Source organism: Cnephaeus nilssonii, assembly GCF_951640355.1.
Source record: "Cnephaeus nilssonii genome assembly, chromosome: 5".
Lineage (NCBI taxonomy): Eukaryota > Metazoa > Chordata > Mammalia > Chiroptera > Vespertilionidae > Cnephaeus > Cnephaeus nilssonii.
The window spans coordinates 57,228,851-57,235,231 of NC_137076.1; the positions used below are offsets into that span (position 1 = coordinate 57,228,851).

At 41.1% G+C, this 6,381-nt stretch overlaps 1 pseudogene across 1 annotated transcript; it reads left to right on the forward strand.

Annotated features, from left to right (window-relative positions):
- Positions 1–4,783: 4,783 nt before the first annotated feature.
- Positions 4,784–5,664, forward strand: LOC307099769 (aquaporin-9-like; annotated as a pseudogene). Its single transcript has one exon. The product of its transcript is annotated as an aquaporin-9-like (transcript).
- The last annotated feature ends 717 nt before the right edge of the window (positions 5,665–6,381 follow it).

A 6,381-nucleotide genomic window follows, 5' to 3' on the forward strand; every position in this document is an offset into this window, starting at 1 on the left:
CAGCTACTACCATCAGTTTTCTTACCATTCACCACCTTATTTTAGGTGTCTACTATGGCAGCACGCCACTTCAAGGAGCCAGTTTCTGAACCAACATTTAGGTGGTTCAAAAGAATAAAAAAATAGTTTTTGACCGGAAATTGTCCAACACAAGTATCCCTGGTTAGCCCTGGCCGGCATTGCTCAGTGGTCAGCATGTTGGCCCTAGGGGGTCCCAAGTTTGATTCCTGGGCAAGGGCACATTGTACCTGGGTTGCAGGTTCAATCCTGGGGCCCCAGGGGGAGCACATGTGGGAGGCCACCAATCGATATGTCTCTCTCACATTGATTCTCTCCTCTCTCTCTCTCTCTCTCTCTCTCTCTCTCTCTCTCTCTCTCTCTCTTCCCTTTCACTCTCTAAAAATCAGTGAGAAAAAAATCCTTAGGTGAGGAGTAACGAAAACAAAAACAACAAAAAGAACCCCAGTGTCTGTGGTTGGATGGATCTCCCAGGTAGCCTTCTTGCACATGGCAGCTCCAATGGGAACCCAGGCTTGCTTCCAATTTAGTGGCTTTGCCATCCTCCAGGGGCCCGGAGTTCATGAGGTCTCTGCATCCAGCCACTAGACCCACGACTGACCCATGTTTCATTGGCCGGAACTCAGTTCTGTGGCTCCACCCAACAGCAAAGGAGAATGGGAAAGATAGCCTAGCTGGATGCCCCGGAGGAAAACAAAAATGATGTTGATGAACAAACAGCATTCTCTCTAAACAATGGTTAATGTGGTACAATTTTCCTGATTGTAGGCAGTCACGGGGTTACCAGGCCTACAGGACAGTAATCTCTCTCTTTCCCTCTCTCAGCTTCTATGTTCTGGTCATGAAAAAAAAAAAAAAAAAAGAAAGAAGCTGAGTGTTGCAGCAACAAGCAGAAGTTGTAAGAGACACAGTGAGGTAGAGAGAGCAAACGGGGAATGCCTGTGAATTACAGGCCTCTCCACTGACAGCTGAAACTGCAGACAGCTGTAAAAAGGCAAACCCTGTGTTAAATGGCTTCAATCTGTGAACACTGTCCAGGGATCTTAACACCATGAGCTGAAAAATAGTTGAAACATTTTTCTCTGGATAAAGAAAGCTAGAGAACTAGATGTAGCTGTGATTTTATAGAGTTTAATACGAGAAGAATAGTTATCTATAGCTAGACATCTCTATATTTCTGAATCATATTTTTTATTGTATGCTTTTGCTTTTTTATTTTACATTTTTGGGCTAATTATGTTTACTTTTGGAAATTATAATTGATTAAATTATACGCTTTCTTACTCTTTTACTTGACGGCATTTACTAGTATTAACTAATTCATCCATTTATTTAATAAATGTCTATTAAAGTCCAATTAAATGCTAGACACTATCCTAGGTACTATTAAAAGACAAACTGGTCCCAGCCCTCATGGAACTGACAGTCTACTGGGTAAGACACACATTGAGTAAAAACTCTGGGACCAACAATTATTGGTTTTAGTATATTACATGGTTACAAAGTGTGAAGGTAAGGTTGTAATAGTATCTGGTTATGAAGGAGAACACAGGAAGTTTTCAGATGTATCATACAAAAGGGGTTAAGAACACCCTCCTTGATAAAAATCACATTTTATCCTATACTAGAGGCCCGATGCATGAAATTCGTGCAAGGGACTCGGCTCTCGCAGCTGCGGTAGCTTGCTTCGGCCTTTGCAGCCCTGGCTTCATCCGGAAGCATCCAGAAGGACGTCCAGAAGGTCGTTCAGCTGTCTGGTCTAATTAGCATATTAGGCTTTTCTTATTATAGGTAATAAAAGCCTAATATGCTAAGTGCTCGGTCATCCAGTCATCCGTTCAACCAATCAAAGAGTAATATGCTAATGATATGCTAAAGCCGCTCAACCGCTCTCTATGATGTGCATTGACCACCAGGGGACAGACACTCCAACCGGTAGGTTAGTTTGCTGCTGGGGTCTGGCCAATTGGGACTGAGCAAGATGGGCTGGACATGCCCTAGAGCCCTCCCGCGATCCCTCCCCAGCTGGCCAACCTCCTGCATCCCTCCCTGGCCCCGATCGTGCACTGGTGGGGTCCCTTGGCCTGGCCTGCACCCTTTCACAATCTGGAACCCCTTGGGAGATGTTGGAGAGCCGGTTTGGCCTGATCCTGCAGGCGAGGCTGAGGGACCCCACTGGTGCACGAATGTGTGCACCGGGCCTCTAGTTTTTAAATAAAATATTATATATTTAAGAGTTATAAAAGGATATGTAGTGAAAAACGTTTTCCTGCCTGCCACCTTTGTCCCTGCCTCCTACACTCTCTGCCTGAAAGTAACTAGTCTTCCTAATTCCTTGTGTGTACTGTTCCATTCCTTGCTATTATATTCCAGAGATTGTTCTATGATAGAGAGTTTTCTCACTCTCCTGTAAAGGCTGCATGTATCCCATTGTATGGATTACCATAACTTTTAATTAGCTTGGGTATTAGTTTCCTATTGGTGCTGGAGCAAGTTTCCACACATTTAGTGGCTGAAAACAACAGATTTATTACAGTACACTTTTGGAGGTCAGAAGTCTGACATGGGCCTCACTGGGCTAAAATCGAGGTGTCATAGGACACCTTGTTCTTTTCTGGAGGCTCTAGAAGGAAATCAGTTTTCTTACCTCTTTCACCTCCAAGGAGCTGCCTGTATCCCTTGGCTCACACCCCCTTCCATCTGCAAAGCCAGCAATAGAGTCTTTCTCATGCTCTCATTCTAACACTGACTCTCCTACAGCCCTTTTCCACTTTTAAGGACCCTTGTATGACATGGGGCCACCTGGATAAGTCAGGATACTCTCTCCGTCTCAAATCAGCTAATTAACAACTTTAATTCCATCTGCAACCTGAATTCCCTTTTGCCATGTAACATATTCAAAGACTCTGGGGATTAGGATATGCCTAGATCTTTGGACATCTTGGCAGGAGGTGAGGGGCATTATTTGACCAATTATAGGCCCTATTGATTGACACTTACATTATTTCTTTTTTATTTTATTTTTAAAAACAGTGATAGAACAAGTATATTGTTATAAATATGTCATTTTTGCATGTGAAAGTTCTGGGTCAAAGATAGCTATTGGCAGGCATCATTTCATATATTAACAAACAGCCATTTGTGTTTTCTTCCCTGGACTATCTATCCATATCCTTTGTACAACTGTCAGCTTTTTAAAAATGTATTTTCATCTTCTTTATGACTGGTAGAAGTACTTTACTTAGCAAGGAAATAGTTCCTTTATCTATAATAAGTATTGGGAATATTTCCCCCAGTTAATCGTTGATCTTTTCACATGTTTTATTGACTTTTGCTGTGTAGACATTTTAAAAATATATTTATGAAGTTGAAATGATCAATCTTGTTTAAGGGCTTCTGGATTTAGTCCTACTTCCCCACTTTGAGATTATTTTTTACATTTTTTTTCTTCTAGAACACTGTGATCTTTGATTCATCTGGAACTTATTTTGGTTTCAAAACCTTTTCTTTCCCTTGCTCTGGAACAGCTTAAATGGCATTGAAATCATCATGACCTGGTGTTTCTACCCCTGTTGGTTCGTTCCAATTACTCCTTATATTTCCTGTATTTTTTACTTTAGGAATATTAGTGTTGCACTCATTGTCATTATAATGCACCCTTATTTGTCTTCAATTTTTTCCGGTGCTAAATTCCAAACCATTGTTTTCTTTGTGTTGGCACTTCATCGATATGACTTTGACCATCCTGTTATTTTCAACCCTTCTAAATCATCTGGTTTTAGATGTGTCTCATGTTGTAATAGTGAGCCAATATTTATTGAATTTTTACTATATGACCATTCTAAATGCTTTACATATATTAACTTGCTAAATCTTCTCAATGATTCACTGAGTTAACTTTAATATCCCCATTTAATCAAGGAGGAAACTGAGGCACTGAGAAATGAAGCAAGTTGCCCCCAAATGACATAGATTTAAATCTAAGCAACTTAGCTCTACAACTGTTAATAAACTCTCCTTTATATTGCCTTGAATCCAGAGTGCAGCCGAAGTTAGTTTGTGTTTTTCAATCCAATCATATTTTTAAAAACAAGATATTTTAGCCCATTTTTACTTTCTGCTATGACAGATATAATTTGGGTTTGCTTTTGCCATTTTTGGTACTTCCTGTTTCATTGCTTAAAATTTTTTTCATTATTTCTCTCTTTGTATGTGTGTAATAATTCTGATTACTTGGAAGGTTTATGTGTTCATTTTAGTGGTTTTTATGTACTACAATTTTGTACAAAAAAATGTATGTATTTATATATGTATTTAATTAGTACATATTAATATATACTCTGTATTTCTTTAGGTATATTTACTGGTTTCCTAATCTAGCAGAAGCAGGCCATTTCACTAAAAGTAAATTTGTCCGAAGCTAATTCACTGTATCAATTCACCAAAAGTCAATTTGCTCTAAGGCCAATCTGCAGAATGACTTTTAGGAAATTGGCTTGAAGCCACTATAAGTAATAGCAAAATTAGCATATTTTCTATCTCTCCTTCCTTACCTCTTACAACTAAAGAAAAAATCACTTATGACACTTGTTAAAGACAGTCAGCCTGACTTCATTCAGAGGGACTATTACAATTGATTTTGTAGTAGGGGAGAGAGATGGGGCTCAACTCTGAATACAATAAGAAAAAGTGGAATGTGTGAGTGAACTAGGGAGCAGAAGCAGCAGGTACTGGTGGAAAGAGTGGTCCTTGGAGAAGTCGCATGATGCAGTCTGAGAAAGAACGGAGGAAGAAAAGCTTTTAACAGAGACTGGTGTTGAAGAGCAGTTTGGCTAAAGAAACGCTCTCCGAGTTCTTGGGCACATGTATAATGATCGTCCTCGGATGTGGCTGTGTTGCCCAAGCCATCCTCAGTGGAGGAAATTTTGGAGGAGTCCTCACTGTGAATGGTGGATTTGCAATGGCCGTCATTATAACCATTTATGTGACGGGGTTGTCTCTGGTGGCCACATCAACCCTGCTGTGTCTTTTGCAATGTGTCGCTTTGGATGGATGAAATGGTTCAAATTTCCTTTTTATGTGGGAGCCCAGTTCCTGGGAGCCTTCGTAGGGTCTGCAATCCTCTTTGGTATTTACTATGATGGACTATGTCCTTTGCGGTTGGAAAACTGCTCATCATGGGAGAAAATGCATCAGCACACATTTTTGCAATGTACCCAGCTCCATATGTGTCTCTGGCAAATGCATTTGCAGACCAAGTAATGTCCACCATGTTCCTCCTCATGATTGTCTTCGTCATCTTTGACTCCAGAAATGAGGGAGTCCCCAAAGGCCTAGAGCCCATCGCCATCGGCCTCCTGATTATTGTCTTTTCTTCCTCTTTGGGATTGAACTGTGGCTGCGCCGTAAATCCAGCTCAAGACCCTAGTTCCAGACTTTTCACTGCTTTGGCAGGATGGGGGTTTGATGTCTTCCGAGTTGGAAATTACTTCTGGTGGATTCCTATTGTGGCCTTATGGTTGGTGCTGCCATTGGAGGCCTCATCTATGTTCTTCTCATTGAAATCCACCACCAGACCCGAATCCAGACTTGGAGGCAGAACCACCGGAGAAAGGAGAGAAACATGAACTTAGTGTGGCCATGTAGCGGTGTGCTCAGTTCTAGGTTTACAATGGGCTGAGCTGATGTTCTCTTCAGGAAAGATGGCATCCAGCTGCCTATGTTTTCATAAGACTGGGGTGGATCTGCCCAATGTTCTCTGCTAGCCATTTGGGTCACCTGATTGGAAAAGCATCTGAATGAAGTTTTGAAAACACTGACCTCTTCTCTCGCAGTTCCCGCTGCCCTCAGAATAGCATGGATTGTCTGCTGAAGCAGCATTCTCTCCACCCTGCTTATTTCATTCTTTCATGTGAATTTTTATTGCTGAGTGAACACTAATAACTTGAAACTTTGACCTTGGGGGGGGTAAAAAAAAGAAAAAGTGGCAACCGATACCCAAGGAACAGGGCAAAGGGTTAGTGGATGGAAAATTGCTAAGAGGAAAGATTAAGGTTAGGGGGATTCTTGCTAGACCAACTCAACAGGATTCTTGCTGAAGGTAGGCCAGAGTGATAAGATACCAAGCACAGGGGATGAAGAATTTGATCAGATACCAGGGTGTAAAATTTTCCCAAAACTGACCCAACAGGATTCTTGCTGAAACTGGACTAAATGGGCCACAGAGTCCAAAATCAGGGACTAGTCAGAAAGAGGAGCCTGATTCAAGTTTGGTCAAAGAAGAAAGTGATTGTGTTATTTTTCTTAGTGTTTCTTATTACACCTTGAAGTAAATTATACCTGCATTACTTGATTTATCTTTAT